The sequence below is a fragment of the Hordeum vulgare genome, chromosome 7H (genome assembly GCF_904849725.1).
Source record: "Hordeum vulgare subsp. vulgare chromosome 7H, MorexV3_pseudomolecules_assembly, whole genome shotgun sequence".
In the NCBI taxonomy this organism is placed as follows: Eukaryota; Viridiplantae; Streptophyta; class Magnoliopsida; order Poales; family Poaceae; genus Hordeum; species Hordeum vulgare.
The window spans coordinates 429012663-429034809 of NC_058524.1; the positions used below are offsets into that span (position 1 = coordinate 429012663).

General features: G+C 44.3%; 1 pseudogene; it reads left to right on the forward strand.

Moving 5' to 3' along the window:
• The first annotated feature begins 300 nt into the window (after positions 1–300).
• The window catches only part of LOC123409028, a 65522-nt pseudogene continuing 43675 nt past the window's right edge, over positions 301–22147 (forward strand).

The window sequence follows — 22147 nt, forward strand, 5'->3', positions numbered from 1 at the left end:
TGACATTTTGTCGTCTGACTGGTGCATTTATACGGAGGAGAACATGGCGCTTACGGCTCTGTTCGCGGAGGAGGAGGTTTGGCTAGCCATCAAGGGCATGAACCTGACCTCCGCACCGGGCCATGATGGCCTGCCGATGAAGTTCTTCCAAACTTTCTGGAATACCATCAAACCGGAGATCATGGCCATATTTGACGAGTTCTTTGTTAGCCCTATTGACCTCGCTCTCTTGAGCTTCAGGATTATCACGCTCATTCTCAAAGTTCCGGGTGCAGCGGAGATCAGCCATTCCGTCTGATCATGATGATCAACGTCATCTCCCGCATCCTGGCAAAGGGGTACGCCAATAGGGTGACCCTTCTTGCTGATCGGATCATGCACCCTGACCAATCGGCCTTCATCTACGGCCGATACATCCTAGATGGGGTGCTCGTCCTTCACGAGACTATCCATGAGGTCTGCTCCAGAATCCTCAAGGCAGTCTTCCTGAAGCTTGACTCTCACAAGGCATATGACATTGTTAGCTGGGATTTCCTTCGGAAAGTTCTACTTCGCAAGGGCTTTGACGATCGGTGGGTGACTCGGGTGATGCAAATGGTCTCCTCTGGCCGTACCGCAGTAAACATCAATGGGGAGATTGGACCCTACTTCCCCACCAAGTATGGGGTTCGCCAGGGTGATCCATTCTCCCCGTTCTTGTTTAACATGGTGGTCGATGCGCTAGCTGCCATTCTTGACAAGGCCAAGCCGGCCGGCCACATCCGCCGCATCGTCCTGCACTTGGTGGGAGACCTTGGCGTCTCTCTCCTGCAGTATTTGGATGACACGATCATCATGGTCGAAGGTTCGGATGATGACATCTCGAATCTGAAATTTCTCCTCCTCTGCTTCCAGCAGATGCCGGGCCTCAAAATAAACCTTAATAGGAGTGCGGTCATGGTCCTGGGATACCCTCCTACCGCGGCTGAGAGCATCGCCGACCGCTTTAATTGTCAGCTGGGTTCCTTCCCCTGTCATACTCGAGGATCCCCATTAGTGACTCCCGTCTCTCGGTGGCGGATCTACGACCTACGGTTGGCAAGCTCGAGCATCGTATTGAACCGTGACACGGTCGGTGGCTTTTGAAGGCTACCAGGACAGTTCTCATAAACTCCTCCCTGTCGAGCTTGCTGCTCTTCCTGATGAGCTTCTATAGCCTACGAGAGAATCTCCACCGTGAGATCGCCATGGTCGAGACACGATTCTTCTGGGCCGACGAGGGGGATAAGCAGAAATACCATGTGATACGATGGTGCGAGATTTGCAAACCATGCGAGCAGGGTGGCCTTGGGATCATGTCCTCCAAGCGTATGAATATCGCTCTTCTCACCTGTTGGCTCTGGCCGATTGCAAAGGGCGAGGGGGGCCTTTGGCTTCGCATAATTCAGAATAAGTACCTGCGCAGCCAGCCCCTCGCCTTGTGCCAGCGGTCTGGGGGATCTCAGTTCTGGCAATCCCTCATCCAGCTGTTCCTGATGCTGCGCATTGGGACCTCTATCTAGGTTGGCTCTAGCGCATCCACCCTGCTCTGGTTGACCGCTGGGCCGGCGAGTCCCCCTTTGCTGCACATTTCTCATCCCTATTCTCTATAGCGGTCGTGCCCTGGATCTCGGCGGAGGAGGCCCTTACCGACCTCGGGCGCCTCGCCTTCCACCCTCCTTTCGGGCCGATGGACACAATCGCCTGGCAGGAACTCCTGGAGTCCATCGCCCTTGATGAATCAGACATCGATCGGCCCGACGACCGTATCTCTTGGCAGTTAGGGCCATCAGGATGCTTCTCTACGAAATCCCTCTACCGGGCCATTGCGCCATCCCAGGGCTTCGAGCCTCTCTCGGCGCTCTCGGAGACAAGGCTTCCATTGAAGATCCGGATATTCTGATGGTAGTGGCTTTGTGGTCGTCTTCCCTCGGGGGTTGAGGTCCTTAAGCGGAACGTGCTGGGGGATGGCATATTGCTACTTCTTGAGCTTGCGTTGGTTTTTCCCTTGAAGAGGAAAGGGTGATGCAGCAAAGTAGAGATAAGTATTTCCCTCAGTTTGAGAACCAAGGTATCAATCCAATAGGAGTATCAACATGAGGCACCAAGGCACCTGTGCAACAAGGTATTTTTCGTATTTTTGTATGTAGATCTGAATATATAATGTGTAAAATAGACCCCGGGGCCATAGTGTTCACTAGAGGCTTCTCTCATGATAGCAAGTATTACGGTGGGTGAATGAATTACTGTCGAGAAATTGATAGAATCGCGCAAAGTCATGACGATATCTAGGGCAATGATCATACATATAGGCATCACGTCCGAGACAAGTAGACCGATACTTTATGCATCTACTACTATTACTCCACACATCGACCGCTATCCAGCATGCATCTAGTGTATTAAGTTCATAACAAGCAGAGTAACGCCTTAAGCAAGATTACATGATGTAGAGGGATAAATTATGCAATATGATATAAACCCCATCTTTTTACCCTTGATGGCAACAACACGATGCGTGCCTCACTACCCCTTCTGTCACTAGGTGAGGACACCGCACGTTATGAACCCAAAACCAAGCACTTCTCCCATTGCAAGAATTATAGATCAAGTTGACCAAACGAAACCCATAACTCAAAGAGAATTACAAGGATACGAAATCATGCATATACGAAATCAGAGGAGACTCAAATAATATTCATAGATAATATGATCATAAGTCCACAATTCATCGAATCTCGACAAACACACCGAAAAAGAAAGTTACATCGGATAGATCTCTATGAAGATCATGGAGAACTTTGTATTGAAGATCCAAGAGAGAGAAGAAGCCATCTAACTACTAGCTATGGACCCGAAGGTCTCTGGTGAACTACTCACGCATCATCGGCGAGGCAATGGTGTTGATGAAGAAGCCCTCCGTGTCCGAATCCCCCTCCGGCAGGGCACCAGAACGGTCGCCAGATGAGACCTCGCGGAAACAGAAGCTTGCGGCAACGGAAAAGTATTTTTGTGGCTCTCTCTGTTGGTTTGGGGATTTTAGGGAATTTATAGGCGAAAGAGGTAGGGCAAAGGAGGCACGGGGGGGCCACGAGCCTGGTAGGCGCCCCCCTGGGCACGCCTAGGGGGCTCGTGGCCTCCTCCGGCCCTCTGCCTTGGTTCTCAAGTCTTCTGGATCCCTTCTGTTATGGAAAAACAATCATCCCTAAGGTTTTATTCCGTTTGGACTCCGTTTAATATTCTTATCTGAAAAAGGTCAAAAACACGGAAAAAACAGAAACTGGCACTGGGCACTGAGTTAATAGGTTAGCCCCAAAAATGATATAAAATAGCATATAAATGGATATGAAACATCCCAAGTTGGTAATATAGTAGCATGGAACAATAAAAAATTATAGATACGTTGAAGACGTATCAAGCATCCCCAAGCTTAACTCCTGCTCGTCCTCGAGTAGGGAAGTGATAAAGACCGAATTTTTGATGTGGAATGCTACCTAACATATTTGTTCTTTGTAACTTATTCATTGTGGCATGAATGATCTGATCCATAAGATTCAAAACAAGAGTTTAATATTGACCTGAAAACAATAATACTTCAAGCATACTAGCAAAATAATCATGAAATTTTGAAATAACATGGCCAAAGAAAGTTATCCCTACAAGATCATATAGTCTGGCTATGCTCCATCATCCCGAGACAACGAATTTAAATCATGCACAACCCCGGTATTGGCTAAGTAATTGTTTTCGCACTCTTACTTTCTCAAACTTTTTCAACTCCCACGCAATACATGAGCGTGAGCCATGGATATAGCACTATAGGTGGAATAGAGTGTGGTGGAGGTTGTGAGGCAAAAAGGAGGAGATGGTCACATCGACTCGGTGTATCATTGGGTTATGGAGATGCCCATCAATAGATATCAATGTGAATGAGTAGGGATTGCCATGCAACGGATGCACCAGACCTATAAGTGTATGGAAGCTCAAAAATAAAACTAGTGGATGTGCACCCAACTTGCTTGCTCACGAAGACCTAGGGCAATTTTGAGGAAGCCCATCATTGGAATATACAAGCCAAGTTATATAATGAAAATTTCCACTAGTATATGAAAGAGACTCTCTATCATGAAGAACATGATGCTATTTTGAAGCACAAGTGTGGAAAAAATAGTAGCATTGTCCCTTCTCTATTTTTCTCTCATTTTTTTATGGGCTCTTTGGCCTCTCTTTTTTTCATTTCATTTTTTTCCTCTTTTTTTGGTGGGCATCTTTGGCCTCTTTTTTTATTTCCTCACATCTAATAATGATGATCATCACACTTTTATTTACTTACAACTCGATACTTAGAACAATAATGACTCTATATGAAATGCCTTCGGCAGTGTACCGGGATGTGCAACGATCTAGCTTAGCGTATGACGTTGAAACATCTCGCTAGCTATCTTACGATCATGCAATGGCAATATGAAAGTGATGGCACATGTCATGAGACGGAACGGTGGAAGTTGCATGGCAATATATCTCGGAATGGCTATGAAAATGACATAATAGGTAGGTATGGTGGCTGTTTTGAGGAAGGTATATGGTGGTTTTGTGCACCGGCGAAAGTTGCGCGGCACTAGAGAGGCTAGCAATGGTGGAAGGGTGAGAGTGCATCTATACCATGGACTCACATTAATCATGAAGAACCCATATACTTATTGTGAAAGTTTTATTAGTAATCGAAACAAAGTGCTAAACGCTTACTCTTAGGGGAAGGGTTGGTAGGAGTTAACCATCACGCGATCCCGTCCGCCACACAAAGGATGACAATCAATAAATCAATTATGCTCCGACTTCCTAACATAGCAGTTCACCATACGTGCATGCTACGGGAATCACTGACCTCAACACAAGTATTTCTAGATACACAAAACCCTACTATCATAACTATAATATTACCATATCCATATCTCAAAACTAATTGTGAGCAATCAAACTTCTCGTACTAATCAATGCACTTGAATATGAAAGTTTTTATTATATCCTCTTTGGATGCCTATCATATTTAGGACTAATTTCATAACACACACCAATTACCAAGTTACTTAGAGAGAACGCTCTCAAAATGATATAAGTGAAGATCGAGAGTTTTTATTTCTACAAAATATGACATCGCCGTGATCTACAAAGATTTAAGTGAAGTGATGTCCCACAAGCGTATGGGATCGCAGCAGTTTTCGAGGGTAGAGTATTCAACCCAAATTTATTGATTCGTTCACAAGGGGAAGCTAAAGAATATTCTCAAGTATTAGCAGCTGAGTTGTCAATTCAACCACACCCGAAAGATTAGTGTCTGCAAGCAAAGTATCAGTAGCAAGGTAGTATGATAACAACGACACTAGAAAAAGCTTTAACAATTCCCAGCAACGGCGCCAGAAAAAGCCTTGTTGACGGGATGTTGGCGCCAACAAAGTCTTGCAACAAGTAACAGCGGAGTAGCAAGGAACAGTAGTAGCAGCAACAAAGTAACAAGTAACAGCAGTAGTGACACCAGCAAAGTGACAACAACAGCAAAGTGGCCCAATCCCTCTTGTAGCACGGGACAAGCCTAGGTAAAGTAACGTAGCGAGAACCAGTAATAAAAGACTCGTAGGCAGTGGATCGGTGATGGATGAGTGTGACGAATGTGATTCATCATGTAACAGCTATAACACGGAGAGATATGTGGCGAGCTCCCATTCATCAATCTAATGTAGGCATGTATTTCGTATGTAGTCATACGTGCTTAGGGAAAAGAACTTGCATGACATCTATTGTCCATCCCTCCTGTGGCAGCGGGGTCCTAATGGAAACTACGGGATATTAAGGTTCTCCTTTTAATAAAGAACCGTACCAACGCATTAACACGCGGTGAATACATGAACTCCTCATACTACGGTCATCTCCGGGAGTGGTTCCGGCTATTGCCATTCCGGGGTTGCCGGGTCATAACACATAGTAGGTGACTACAACTTGCAAGATAGGATCTAAAACACACATATATTGGCGACAACATAATAGGTTCAGATCTGAAATCATGGCACTCGGGCCCTAGTGACAAGCATTAAGTATAGCCAAGTAGTGGCAACATCAATCTAGAACATAGTGGATACTAGGGATTGATTCTATGACAATAGACCTTCCCCTGCAACGGCACCAGAAGAATGCTAATAGCACTCCCCGGCAATGAAACTAGAAGAATGTTGTTGACGGCCCACCAGCGCGTGGGATCGTAGCAGTTTTCGAGGGTAGAGTATTCGACCCAAATTTGTTGATCACTAATAGGAGGTGAGAGAATACTCTCAAGTATTAGCAACTGAATGTGTCATATTCAACCACACCTGAAAGATTAGTATCTGCAAGCAAAGTAGTAACAGCAAAGTAGTATGATAACAACGGTGTCAGAAACGATCTGTTGACGGCAGACTATTCCTAACGATTGTATCAATGGCGCCAGAAGTTGCCCGTTGATGGAAGTTGTCTGTTCCCGTCAACGACCAGCGTATCAAGATTGTAGCAGGTAGCAGCAGTGGAACGAGAAGCAGTAGTGGCAAGGAACAACAGTAGTGATAGCAGTAGCAAGTAGCAATAGTAGCAAGCGACAGTAGTAGCAACAGTAGCAATAGAGCAAGACAAGTAACAGCAGCAGAACAAGACAAGTAACAGCAACAGTAGGACAAACTCCTAGGCAATGGGTCGGTGATTTGTTTGGATGATATTCATCATGCATCAGTTATAACACGGACAGATATGTGGCTAGCTCCCGTTCGTCAATGTGATGTAGGCATGCATTCCTTGTGTCGTCATACGTGCTTAGGGAAAAGAACTTGCATGACATCTATTGTCCATCCCTCCCGTGGCAGCGGGGTCCAAAAGGAAACTACGGGATATTAAGCTTCTCCTTTTAAAAAAGAACCGGACCAACGCATTAGCACTTGGTGAACACATGAACTCCTCAAACTATGGTCATCACCGGGAGTGGTTCCGGTTATTGTCACTCCGGGGTTGCCGGATCATAACACATAGTAGGTAACTACAACTTGCAAGATCCGATCTAAAACACACATATATTGGTGACAACATAATAACTTCAGATCTGAAATCATGGCACTCGGGCCCTAGTGACAAGCATTAAGCATGGCAAAGTAGTAGCAACATCAATCTCTGAACATAGTGGATACTAGGGATCAATCCCCGTCAAAACTAACTCGATTACATGATAGATCTCATTCTACCCATCATCACCCAGCGAGCCTACGAATAGATTACTCATGAACAACGAAGAGCTTCATGGAATTGGAGAGGGAAGAAGGTTGATGATGACGATGGCGACGATTTCCCCTCTCCGGAGCCCAAAACGGACTCCAGATCTGCCCTCCAGATGAAGAACATGATGTGGCGGCGCCTTCGTATCGCAAACGCGACGAAATCTTCTCTCTTGATTTTTTCTGGGACGAAAGTGAACTTATAGAGTTGAGATTGGGGGCGGCAGAGCCACATGGGCCCCACAAGCTTATCATCCACCATCGGGGGTGGCGGCTACAGGACTTGTGGCCCACTGGCCCATCCCCTCCGGTCGATCTTTACGCAGGTATTTTTCATATTTTCTAGAAATATTCTCCATAAATTTTCAGGACGTTCTGAGAACTTTCATTTCTGCACAAAAACAACACCAAGGCAATTCTGCTGAAAGCAGCGTCATTCCAGGTTAGTTCCATTCAAATCATGCAAATTAGAGTCCAAAACAAGGGCAAAAGAGTTTGGAAAAGTAGATACGATGGAGACGTATCAACTCCCCCAAGCTGAAAACCTTTCTTGTCCTCAAGCAACTTAGTTGACAAACTGAGAGAGAAAGAAAATTTTTGACAAACTCTGTTTGATCTTGTTGTTGCAACTATGTCTAACTCATAACCAGAATTTCAGCAAGATCACAAGTTAACCACATAAGCAAGTGACACAAAGGTCTCACGGTAAACTAATATCAATGGCATAATCAGTTAACGAGCAAATAATAATGCGTTTCAAATACCAACACTTCAATCAAAACAAGCATGAAGCAATATGAATAGGTGGTATCTTGCTAGCTCTTTCTGAGACCGCAAAACATAAATGCAGAGCACTTTCAAAGATCAAGGGCTGACTAAACATTGTAATTCATAGCAACGAAGATCCAGTCATAGTCATACTCAATATCAATCAAAAGCAAAGCATAAAAATGACAGAGGTGCTCTCTAATTGGTTATTATAAAAGAGGAGGATGACTCGACAAGAAAATAAATAGACAGGCCCTTCGTAGAGGGAAGCATTGATTTGCAAAGGTGCCAGAGCTCAAGCTTTGAAAACAGAGATAATAATTTTGGGTGGCATGCTTTCATTGTCAATGCAATGACCAAGAGTTCTCAATATCTTCCATTCTACTCATGCTATAGGCGGTTCCCAAACAAAAAAGTAAAGTTTTAACTCCCCCACCACCAATCAATCACACTCCACTGCTAGCCAAATCCTCGGGTACCATCCATACTAACATTAATCCGGGGGGAGTCTTGTTTTACAGTTATGTTTTCGATTTAAGCGTGGAACTGGGCATTCCAATTACCGGCCCCTTTCTCATGAATGACAGTTGTCGTGGTTTTGTCATGGCAGATGTCCTCGTGAAAGGACTTAGTACTGGAGCCATCGCACCTTGGTGGCGACTCAAAGGGGTTAAGCGGGAGAGACACGGCGATTTACCCAGGTTCGGCCCCTCGGGAGGAGGTAATAGCCTACGTCCTGCTTTTGTGTGTATTGATGTGGAATCGATTACAAGGGGGGCGTAATTCGCCAAACCTAGCACTCGATGATTTCTAACCTGTCCTCTGTCCCCCGGGACTCGCCTTTATATACAAGTCGATCCCCTAGGGTTTACAAAGATTCTTTCCTTCCTACAACTCGTGACCCGTGCGGTCTCTAAGTCGCCATCTTCCGAAGCTTGGAGACCTTCCAAGAGCCATAACCGTCATACGACCTTGACTCGGCCAAAACGAGGCCCAACTAAACGTTTGGGTGAATCGCCCAATGGATAACCCGGCCCAACTAGGGCAGGTCATCCACAGGTAATATCCCCAACATTTGGCCCCAAATTGACTTGAACCTTTCTTTTTCATGCCAATACCTCTCCTCCATTGAAGGCGATTCATCCCTCATTTTTCTTCATATGTCAGAAATTGTACACCCGCCATTGGGCACTGAAAATCCCTTAAGTCGCCAAACCATTACTGATTGGCCTCTTCTTATTCCTCGATTTTCGAGAAGATAGTCACAACCCCAACGAATCTTTAGCGCATTGTTATCCCGAAATCTTCGGCACGCATTTATAGCGAATCTTTTTATCCCCCGGTGGTTCCCGCTCACGGTGCCTCGATTCCAGCACCTGCCTTGATAAATAGGTCAGGGAGGGGACAGAACTGGCGCTTCCCACCTACCAGTCCCGTCACCTTCTTCCCCACCTGCGCAGCGAGAAAACCTCATCGCCCCCGAGGAATCCGCCGCCGACCGTGCTTTCGACCTCCACGCGAGGAGCTTCGGTGCCTCCTGTAGGCTTTCGCCGTCGTCCAGTCTCGTGCCGCAACCAACACATCCGCCGTCGTCACCGTCGACTGCATCGCCGTCGACCACCTCACCATTCACCACGAACTCTGCCGCCGCCGAAGACCTCTTCGCTCGACGGGATGCCCGTGCTTCTCCAACAAATTCCATCACCGTCGGCTCCTTTTACCCAAAGGCATCAGGTTAGGTCGCCGCCCATTTTTAGGAGTAGATTCAATCTCCGCTTGAAACTCCAGCCATTGCCATGTTCTTGAAGCTCCTTGCGTACAGACGCCGCTTACTCTGAACCGATCAGCATGAATGTTGATAGGATAGCTAATGTTTCGAATACCTTTACTTATCCGCCTTTACTTGTGAATCTTTGAAAATAATGTTTTCACCAAGCGAAGGGCGTCATCTGATAATAAACTGCTGCGTCCAGTCATTTTTCTTAGGTTTTCTCGTCTACCTGGTAGATCCATTCTTTACTTACCGTTTGCAAAAAGTTGTTTATAGTCTTCATACCCTGGCACTTCAAACGAACGCCTTTAGCATCCTTAGAACGTAGCCCTTGTGAATAGCCATACTCCCTGAGTCGCCATAGTGACCCAACTCGGCCCTTTGATCTGGCGGGTCAAACCCTTCCTTAATCAGAGTACTCGGCGAGTCAAATGAGCTGATTTCATCCCATACAGTAGATGTTCAAGGCATGTAATCTCATACTTTACTTATTTTAGCATGGGCACCGTCTTCAAAAGTGACTGGCTTCCTACCAAGGTAGATGACACCATGTAGCGACCCGACTCAAAACGAGTCAAGCCTCTGTGTATCGGTGCCATCCCTGGATCAGTATGCTAGCACACACAGTACATCAATGTATATATCAAAGTGCAATCACATGTAAATAGCGTAAAACTGATATATACCTTAATTATTTCAGCGGAAGCAGTCAAGGGAGTGGAGTCCCCATAAACACCAACGGCAAGTTGAGTGTAGGCCGTAACCCTGAATCGTACTCTTACTCGTCGAAGAAAAAATATCTGCAACATAAGACGTTGCAGCCGTGTAGGTCAGCATATTGAATATGCCGGCAAGTCACATAAGAGAGGGGTAAAATAATAATCAACTATCTCTACATGCATATTTGGTCGGTGGAGCTAAGTTTTGCATAAAGCCAGTTTTATCCTACAACAAGAGGGGTTGAAAGCAAAATGTTACTACAAGGTTTGTTGTTAACGAGATGGTTCCGCCAACCAGTTCTCATACCCGAGTTGTCAATAGTTTCCCTCATCAAATATATTTAATGGTGTTGAGAAATCCAGATAACTTCAGTTCCTTTGGCTCAAGTTGTCCATGATCGTGGACACGGCTAATCGATTAGGTTTGAGTACTCTGCAGAGTTTTGCACACGTTCCCCACAAGATTTGATCGCCTCCGTGTATGTCCTCGCACTTCAGGGTGTTTGAAGACCGGATGATCAAAACATGGTCTTTCAACGGGTCCCTCTGAATCCCCGTCGGTGCCCATCCATTCCTACCGTTCGTCTACATCTGCTAGCACCGACTGTCCAGAGTCGCCGCGTTGTCCAACCAAGCCAGAGCCCATAATGACTTGTGGCTGTGCAGGTAAGCCTTGAGTCTTGAAGTCTCCGTCCGTCTCTTCGAGCCTGGGTGAAGCTTTCCGCAGGATGACATGGCCTCTCCAGCATCCCGGGCATCCACTGGGTTTTCCAGGGAGCCGATCAACCGTCCTTCACCCAGAGTTGCATTGCGTCCGAGGTCTTGAAAATCTTGTCTTAGTCCGGTCTTGATAATTATATCAATCTCGCATCACTCGTGGTATACACTCAACCGATAACCCGTCTACTCAAGCATAACATTAAGAAATTTTCGTCCCGGGGCCAAGTGTCGGGGTTGATGTGTTCCTACCACATGATACTACAACTTACACTAAAAATTCCAAGTACCTAGGCAGCATGCAATTGGGAAAAGAAGGTGATCTACTATGCATCGAAAACATAGGTAAAATAACATGATCAAAGTGACTTGTTTGTGATGTTGACGAAGAAGAATTCTCGAGAAATAACTTGATAGACTACTCGTCACTCTCCGATGAAATCTATATAACAAACATATCATCCACATAAGCACACATACTAGCAATCATTCTAGCAATCAAACAAAAGAGCGAGAGCGAATAAGAAACCAAAGAAATCTTCAAATAAGACTAGCGAGTCTTCTTCTACGTCAAACACTAGATGGTTTTGTCTAACAGAAAATAATAACAAAGAACTAATATATAAATCTAACTAAGATAAAATAAAGTGTTTTTCACAAAATCTTTTGAAAGTATTCCCAAACGGGATTTGAAACAACGGTGAAAACAATTGCACGTTATTACGGAGCTAGAATTGATTTAATGAAAACAAATAAACATAAAATAAGAACTTGTTGCAAAACTACTGTTAACTAACATAACCAAAACAATAATAATGTTTCTAAAATAATAAAGAAAGTATTTTTAAAACAAAAGTAGAAAATGAATTAGCCGAAAACCGAAAAGCAGTGAAACAGAAACTATTTCACATGAAATAATGAGTTAAAATACTCAAACAAGGCTGAAATTTTTACCACTGATACATATGATCACTAGGGATCAGTACCAAAAGGAATCAAATTAAAAGCTGTTATTAAACTCCTGTAATAGGCAAAACAGTGTTTAAACCAAATCTGCTCTAACTTATATTTAAAAATTTCAAACATAGACAAATTATATAGTTTTACAAACCACAGGAAATTTGTGAGCTACTGGAAAAAGAATCAAAGTCATTGACTTCGGGATCAAAAGTTGTGGCCAAAACAAGATTGAAACTTGCTGTTTTTGCAATTTTGACGGAAAAAACTGAAGTTAACTAGTACTACAAAGGGGTACACGTGGTCAGTTGCTAGTGGCTGCGGACTTGTTTGTTTCGACGCTTCTGGAAAACGGCCTATGGCTAGCAAAACCACTGGCTAAATCTTAAGTGAACAAAAGTACCGTTGGTTTTCTGGACTAAACCGAAAGGGTATAGATGATCTAATCCTGGCCGTTGCATGGCGATCTAAGGGCTAAGAAAAGATCAAAAGAAAAACAGAGAGAGAGAGAGAGTCTACCTGCTGGCCGGGGCTGGCAATGGCCGAGGTGGAGGAGATGGCGTCGCCGGCGAGGGGGGAGAGGCTCCGGGGCGGTAGTGGCGTCGGGGAGGCGGCGGCGGTGTCCTTCTCCTCCGCGGGGAGGCGTCGGGCGGCTCTGGGAGAGAGGGCTCGGGGTGCTGGTGTTGTTTCCTGGAGGCGTAGACGAAGGTGCAGCGGTTTGCACCGGCGAGGTGGCGGTGCTGCTGCTCGTGGAGGGGTGCAGCAGGGGGTGGCGGTGGAGTGGTGCAGCGACGGGGTGGCGATGGGGTGGTGCAGCGGCTCGGGTGTTGCTGGGATGCAGCGACGGGGTGGGGTGACGGGGTGCTGGCGGCGGTGGTGCAGGGCTAGGGCGGCGGCGAGGGGAGAGAGAGGCGGCGGCGGGGTGGGAACGGGGCTGCGGTGGAGGGGCACTATATATAGGCCATGGGGCTTGGGGTAGAAGGAAAGGAGAGGGAGAAAATCGGGAAGAGAATCCCGTGTTGGGGAGGGAGATGCTCGGGCAGAGAAAGGAAAGGGAGGGAGGAACTTCGGTCTTGGGCAGAGAGAAGGAAAGAGGAAGGAGGAGGGAGAGACAAGGAAGGAGAGAGAGCATGGGAGGGGGGGGAAGGAACCCGGTGGTTCCCTGGCTCGGTTCGGTGCCTGGGAAAAGAAAGAGAGGAGAGAAGATCGCGTGGGGGAGAGAGAGGAGATTGGGACGTGGTGGGGCTGTGCATGCATGCATGGCTCGGTGCATGTAGGTTTCAAGGGATTTGATCCCAGGAAAAAGGGCTCGGGCCAGTGGCGGTTAAAAAAGATTTTTTTTCCTTTTTTTAAAACCACAAAAAAAACAAGTATTAAAATAATATATATATAATTTTTTTAAACAAAAACGAACAGAGAAAATAATAACGATATACGTATACAAATATATATACTTATGTATATAAAAATAATACATACGCATATAGCAATATATATATGTATACATATAGATATATATATATATTAAAATGCTAATATAGACACATATATATAAGTATAAAATAAATCCCATAATAAATTATAAAGAAATCCTAGTTCCACCTAATGCGTATTTTTGAAAATAGCTTTTATGCAATAGGCCACACAAAGCGTAAACAAAAACCCCACTAAAAATAATTTGAAAGATTATAAAGTTTCCAAACCGAGTGAGATAACTCCAAATAATATTCGAAACATTATGCACTTTAATTCGACAGGGGAGAAGTCATATTATCTCCACTCCAATAAATTGCCCGCAGTTTTGGAGTGTCATTTTCCTCCGCTCTCTCTCTCTCTCTTGCGTGCAAGAGAGTATTTTTCGCCAGGCTTTTCTCACGCGAGGAAATGGAAAAAAATCAATGCAAATATCTCCGTTCAAATTCTTTATAATCGAAGAAGTCATGTCATCTTCTCTCGTTGCTTTTTTTAAAAGCTTGATTTTGAATTCACCGGAGAAGGGGAAAGTCATTTTATTCCCTCTCATTCGAAAGTTTCGAAAAGTTTCAAATTTCACACGAGTTTCAATCACTCAGCAAACAAACAAGCAATCAATCTAATAATTATTTTAACATTCCAAAATTTAAAATTTTGGGATGTTACAAACTACCACACTTAAAATGAATCTCGTCCTCGAGATTCGAAGAGGCTAGAAAGAAAAGGTTAGGGTTTGGGGGTCTTCTAACAAATCCAATCTTCGGCAAGGTGGGATGCTACCACACTTAAAATGAGAGATACTGGTCCCTCAAAATGCTTTAATGATCCTCTGGGGTTTTGGCAACTGACATCGCACAGTCTTCATATCTTCCGTTGATTTAAGCTTCTTCCGTCACTGGGTCTTCTTAACTGACAGTCTCGTGGTCAATTCTAAATAACATATCGATGGTTCTCATGGTGGTCTACCATTTGTGGTTATCCTGCAGAGAGAGGGGTCTTGTCTTCATCCTCACCGTAAAATTTCCTACGCGTGACAACAAGTGCCTTGTACATGGGCTTTTCTTATACCATTCTAAGGCTTAAACAAAAGTTTCAAAGAACGTCATCTCTCACTATGGGTAAGTCTCTCAGATTTACCCTCCCGAATAACAAGAGAATGATAATAGTAAGTCATCATGGTGGCCAAACCATATCGCACTGAAATCATTACCTTGTATAAGGTTTAGTGAATCTCGCATTCTAACACTCGGGCATCTTCACAAGCATTGCAGAATTTCTCTTGTCCACGAACGAAGTTCGGATATTCCATTGGTTCTGCAAGTTGAATGAAACATCTATCGTATCTTCACAACTCTCAGGTTTTCGTATGCTCCTAAGAAAATGTTTGCTGATCCATCATAGCTTCTTCCATAAATCATATTCATTTCATAATCGATCCCTTATTACATCCTTAATTTCTTATCAAAACTCCAATTCAAAAGTACTCTATTACAATTGCTGCCATCCACATTGTTCGGTATGGTCGAGCATTTCTGCCAACTTTATTCATCTGCCTCTCTTGGAGGTACTTTAGTTCCACTCGAACTTTCCGAGGTGTTCCTTGAAATCATCCATCTTTTGCTTCATCATGGTGGTTATTAGCTTCGTCTCCATCATCTCCGCACGTACTTCACTCAGGTATTCCTGGGTATGACGGAGTCTTGCTTCAAGTATTTCTCCAATCTGACGTATGGCTTCCATGGCAGCTTCACGAACAGCATCAAAGAAAGTTGTTCGTGGTACACGTGAAATGAAAAAGTATTGCCCCATAGTCTTTGGACAAACTCCTTTCACATGGTGGAGGTGTACTTCCACGTACCAAAGTTCCACTCCATTCTCCATGAATGGGTAGCCTTTGTAGACTGCATCTCCTTCAAGGTGAATGTGCTTCATCATGTCCTTCAGGATTTTTGGGTAATCATGATTACTGGTCAGGGTCATGATCGTTTCTGGGCCCTTGAGGTATGACTCGTAGAGAGTTGTCATCTGCAGGTGTCAGTAAATAGGTACTCAGAGGAATGTATATGTCTGTTGGAAATATGCCCTAGAGGCAATAATAAATTAGTTATTATTATATTTCTTAGTTCATGATAATCATTTATTATCCATGCTATAATTGTATTGATTGGAAACACAATACTTGTGTGGATACATAGACAAAACACTGTCCCTAGTAAGCCTCTAGTTGACTAGCTCGTTGATCAAAGATGGTCAAGGTTTCCTGGCCATAGGCAAGTGTTGTCACTTGATAACGGGATCACATCATTAGGAGAATCATGTGATGGACTAGACCCAAACTAATAGACGTAGCATGTTGATCGTGTCATTTTGTTGCTACTGTTTTCTGCGTGTCAAGTATTTGTTCCTATGACCATGGGATCATATAACTCACGGACACCGGAGGAATGCTTTGTGTGTATCAAACGTCGCAACGTAACTGGGTGACTATAAATATGCTCTACAGGTATCTCCGAAGGTGTTCGTTGAGTTAGTATAGATGGAGACTGGGATTTGTCACTCCGTGTGACGGAGAGGTATCTCGGGGCCCACTCGGTAATACAACATCACACACAAGCCTTGCAAGCAATGTAACTTAATGTAAGTTGCGGGATCTTGTATTACGGAACGAGTAAAGAGACTTGCCGGTAAACGAGATTGAAATAGGTATGCGGATACTAACGATCGAATCTCGGGCAAGTAACATACCGAAGGACAAAGGGAATGACATACGGGATTATATGAATCCTTGGCACTGAGGTTCAAACGATAAAATCTTTGTAGAATATGTAGGATCCAATATGGGCATCCAGGTCCCGCTATTGGATATTGACCGAGGAGTCTCTCGGGTCATGTCTACATAGTTCTCGAACCCGCAGGGTCTGCACACTTAAGGTTCGACGTTGTTTTATGCGTATTTGAGTTATATGGTTGGTTACCGAATGTTATTCGGAGTCCCGGATGAGATCACGGACGTCACGAGGGTTTCCGGAATGGTCCGGAAACGAAGATTGATATATAGGATGACCTCATTTGGTTACCGGAAGGTTTTTGTGCATTACCGGAAAAGTTTCGGGCTCATCGGTAGTGTACCGGGAGTGCCGGGAGGGGTGCCGGGGACCATCGGGAGGGGTGTCACGCCCCAAGGGGTCTCATGGGCTATGGGATGAGATAAACCAGCCCCTAGTGGGCTGGAATAAGTTCCCACTGAGGCCCATAAGGTTTGAGAAGGAAAAAACACAAGGTGGAAAGAGTTTCCAAGTGGGAAGGTGGAATCCTACTCCAAGTAGGATTGGAGTAGGACTCCTCCACCTCCAATTTCGGCCAAACCTTTAGGTTTTGAGGCTGCCTCCTCCCCTCCCTCCCACCTATATATACGGAGGTTTTAGGGCTGATTTGAGACGAACTTTGCCACGGCAGCCCGACCACATATCTCCACGGTTTTACCTCTAGATCGCGTTTCTGCGGAGCTCGGGTGGAGCCCTGCTAAGACAAGATCATCACCAACCTCCGGAGCGCCGTCACGCTGCCGGAGAACTCTTCTACCTCTCCGTCTCTCTTGCTGGATCAAGAAGGCCGAGATCATCGTCGAGCTGTACGTGTGCTGAACGCGGAGGTGCCGTCCGTTCGGCACTAGATCGTGGGACTGATCGCGGGACGGTTCGCGGGGCGGATCGCGGGACGTGAGGACGTTCCACTACATCAACCGCGTTCACTAACGCTTCTGCTGTACGGTCTACAAGGGTACGTAGATCACACATCCCCTCTCGTAGATGGACATCACCATGATAGGTCTTCGTGCGCGTAGGAAATTTTTTGTTTCCCATGCGACGTTCCCCAACAGTGGTATCAGAGCTAGGTTCATGCGTAGATGTCTTCTCGAGTAGAACACAAAAGTTTTTGTGGGCGGTGATGTGCGTTTTGCTGCCCTCCTTAGTCTTTTCTTGATTTCGCGGTATTGTTGGATCGAAGCGGCTCGGACCAACATTACTCGTACGCTTACGAGAGACTGGTTTCATCGCTACGAGTAACTCCGTTGCTCAAAGATGACTGGCGGGTGTCAGTTTCTCCAACTTTAGTTGAATCGGAATTGACCGAGGAGGTCCTTGGATGAGGTTAAATAGCAATTCATATATCTCCGTTGTGGTGTTTGCGTAAGTAAGATGCGATCCTACTAGATACCCATGGTCACCACGTAAAACATGCAACAACAAAATTAGAGGACGTCTAACTTGTTTTTGCAGGGTATGCTTGTGATGTGATATGGCCAACGATGTGATGTGATATATTGGATGTATGAGATGATCATGTTGTAATAGTTAATATCGACTTGCACGTCGATGGTACGGCAACCGGCAGGAGCCATAGGGTTGTCTTCAAACTAACGTTTGTGCTTGGAGATGCGTTTACTATATTGCTAGGACGTAGCTTTAGTAGTAATAGCATGAGTAGCACGACAACCCCGATGGCGACACGTTGATGGAGATCATGATGATGGAGATCATGGTGTGACGCCGGTGACAAGAAGATCGTGCCGGTGCTTTGGTGATGGAGATCAAGAAGCGCATGATGATGGCCATATCATGTCACTTATGAATTGCATGTGATGTTAATCCTTTTTGCACCTTATCTTGCTTAGAACGACGGTAGCATTATGAGGTGATCTCTCACTAAAATTTCAAGACGAAATTGTGTTCTCCCCGACTGTGCACCGTTGCGACAGTTCTTCGTTTCGAGACACCACGTGATGATCGGGTGTGATGGACTCAACGTTCACATACAACGGGTGCAAAACAGTTGCACACGTAGAACACTCGGGTTAAGCTTGACGAGCCTAGCATGTGCAGACATGGCCTCGGAACACATGAGACCAAAAGGTCGAGCATGAATCGTATAGTTGATATGATTAGCATAGAGATGCTTACCACTGAAACTATTCTCGACTCACGTGATGATCGGACTTGAGATAGTGTATTTGGATCATGTACCACTCAAATGACTAGAGAGATGTACTTTTTGAGTGGGAGTTCTTAAGTAATATGATTAATTGAACTAATTGTCATGAACATAGTATAATGGTCTTTGCGAATTACGATGTAGCTTGCGCTATAGCTCTACTGTTTTTATATGTCCTAGAGAAAATTTAGTTGAAAGTTGATAGTAGCAAACTTTGAAGAGGATTGTCCTCGTTGCTGCGCAGAAGGCTTATGTCCTTAATGCACCACTCGATGTGCTGCACCTCGAGCGTCGTCTGTGGATGCTGTGAACATCCGACATACACGTTTCTGATGACTACACGATAGTTCAGTGCAAAATACTTAATGGCTTAGAAGCAAGGCACCGAAGACGTTTTTGAAACGTCACGGAACATAAGTGATGTTCTAAAGAGATGAAATTGTGATTTCATGCTTGTGCCCTTGTTGAGAGGTACGAGACCTCCGACAAGATTCTTTGTCCACAAAGTAAAGGAGAATAGCTCAATCGTTGAGCGTGTGCTCAGATTGTCTGAGTACGACAATCACTTGAATCAAGTGGGAGTTAATCTTCCATATGAGATAGTGATGGTTCTCCAAAGTCACTGCCACCAAGCTGTGAGAGCTTCGTGATGAACTATAACATATCAAGGATAGATACAATGATCCTTGAGCGATTCGCGATGTTTGACACTGCAAAAGTAGAAATCAAGAAGGAGCATCAATAGTTGATGGTTTGTAAAACCACTAAGTTTCAAGAAAGGCAAGGGCTAGAAGGGATACTTCGTGAAACGGCAAAACAGTTGCTGCACTAATGAAGAGACCCAAGATTAAACCCAAACCCGAGACTAAGTGCTTCTGTAATGAGGGGAACAATCACTGAGGCGGAGCAACTCAAGATACTTGGTAGATAAGAAGGCTGGCAAAAGTCGAAAGAAGTGTATTTGATATACATGATGTTGATGTGTACTTTACTAGTACTCCTAGTAGCACGAGGGTATTGGATACCGGTTCGTTGCTAAGTGATTAGTGACGCGAAATGAAAGCTACGACATAAACGGAGACTAGCTAAAGGCGAGGTGACGATACGTGTTGGAAGTGTTTCCAAGATTGATATGATCAAACGTCACACGCTCCCTCTACCATCGGGATTGGTGTTAAACCTAGATAATTATTATTTGGTGCTTGCGTTAAGCATGGACATGATTGGATCGTGTTTATTGCAATACGATTATTCATTTAAAGAGAATAATGGTTACTCTATTTTCTTGAATAATCACCTTCAATGGTTTATTGAATCTCGATCGTAGTGTTACACATGTTCATGATATTGGTGCTAAAAGATACGAGTTGATGATGATAGTACCACTTACTTGTGGCACTGCCGCTTGAGTCATGTTAGTATAAATTGCATGAAGAGGCTCCATGCTGATGGATCTTTGTACTCACCTGATTTCGAATCACTAGTGACATGCGAATCATACCACATGAGCAAGGCCTTGTTTTCATTGAGATGATAGTAACTTGTTGGAAGTGATACATTTTGATGTATGCAGTCCAATGGGTGCTGAGGCACGCAGTGGATATCATTATGTTCTTACTTCACTGACGATTTGAGTAGATACAGGAGTATTTACTTAATGAATCACAAGTCTAAAATGTTGAAAAGTTCAATTCCGTTTCAGAGTGAAGTTCGTCGTAACAAGAGGATAAACTGTCTACGATATGATCATGGAAATGAATATCTGAGTTACGAGTTTTGGTACACAGTTAAGACAATGTGGAAATTGTTTCGCAGTTCATGCCACCTGGAACATCATAGTGTGATGATGTGTCTGAACGTCATAGCCACGCACTATTTGGTATGGTGCATACTATGATGTCTCTTATCGAATTACCATTATCGTTTATGGGTTATGCATTAGAGACAACCGCACTGACTTTAAATAGGGCATCGCGTATTTCCGTTGAGATGACACAGTATAGACTGAGGTTTAGAGAAATCTAAACTGTCGTTTCTTGAAAGTTTGGGGTTTCGACACTTATGTGAAAAAGTTTCAGTCTGATAAGCTCGAACCCAAAGCGGATAAATGCATCTTCATAGGATATCCAAAACAGTTGGGTACATCTCCTATCTCAGATCCGAAAGCAAAGTGTTTGTTTCTAGAAACGGATCCTTTCTCGAGGAAAGGTTTCTCTCGAAAGAATTGAGTGGGAGGGTAGTAGAACTTGATGAGGTTATTGAACCATCACTTCAACCAGTGTGTAGCAGGGCGCAGGAAGTTGTTCATGTGGCGCCTACACCAATTGAAGTGGAAGCTGATGATGATGATCATTGAGCTTCGAATCAAGTTACTACAAACCTCGTAGGTCGACAAGGTCGCGTACTGCTGTAGAGTAGTACGGTAACCCTATCTTGGAGGTCATGTTGTTGAGCAACAGTGAACCTACGAGTTATGGAGAAAGCGATGGTGGGCCCAGATTCCGACAAATGGCTGGAAGCCATGAAATCCGAGAGAGGATCCATGTGTGAAAACAAAGTGTAGACTTTGGTAGAACTACTTGATGGTCATAGGACTATTGAGTAAAAATGGATCTTTAAAAGAAGACAGACGATGATGGTGATAAGTCACTATTAAGAAAAGCTCGACTTGTCGCAAAGATGTTTTCGATAAGATCAAACAGTTGACTATGATGAGACTTTCTCACTCGTAGCGATGCTAAAAGTCTGTTAGAATTATGTTAGTTGTTGATGCATTATTTATGAAATATTGCACGTAGGATGTCAAAACATTGTTTTCTCGACAGTTTCCTTGAGCAAACATTGTATGTGATACAACCAGAAGGTTTTGTCGATCCTAAAGATACTAGCAAGTATGCAAGCTCCAGTGATCCTTCAATGGACTGGTGCAAGCATCTCGGAGTTGGAATATACACTTTGATGAGATGATCAAAGATTTTGGGTTTGTACAAGGTTTATGAGAAACTTGTATTTCCAAAGAAGTGAGTGGGAGCACTATAGAATTTCGGATAGGTATATGTGGTTGACATATTGTGGATCAGAAGTAATGTAGAATTTCTATAAAGCATACAAGGTTGTTTGAAAGAAATTTTCAAAGGAGTACCTGGATTACGCTACTTGAACGTTGAGCATCAAAGATCTATGGAGATAGATCGAAAGCGCTTAATAGAAGTTTCAACAAGATGCATGCCTTGACAAGTTTTTGAAAGAGTTCAAAATAGACCAGCAAAGAAGGAGTTCTTGGTTGCGTTGTGAGGTGTGAATTTGAGTAAGACTCAAAACCCGACCACGGCAGAATAAAGAGAATAGACGAAGGTCGTCTTCTATGCCTTAGCCGTAGAATCTAAAGTATGCCATGCTGTGTACCGCACCTGAAATGTGCCTTGAATCAAAGTATGTTGAGAGGT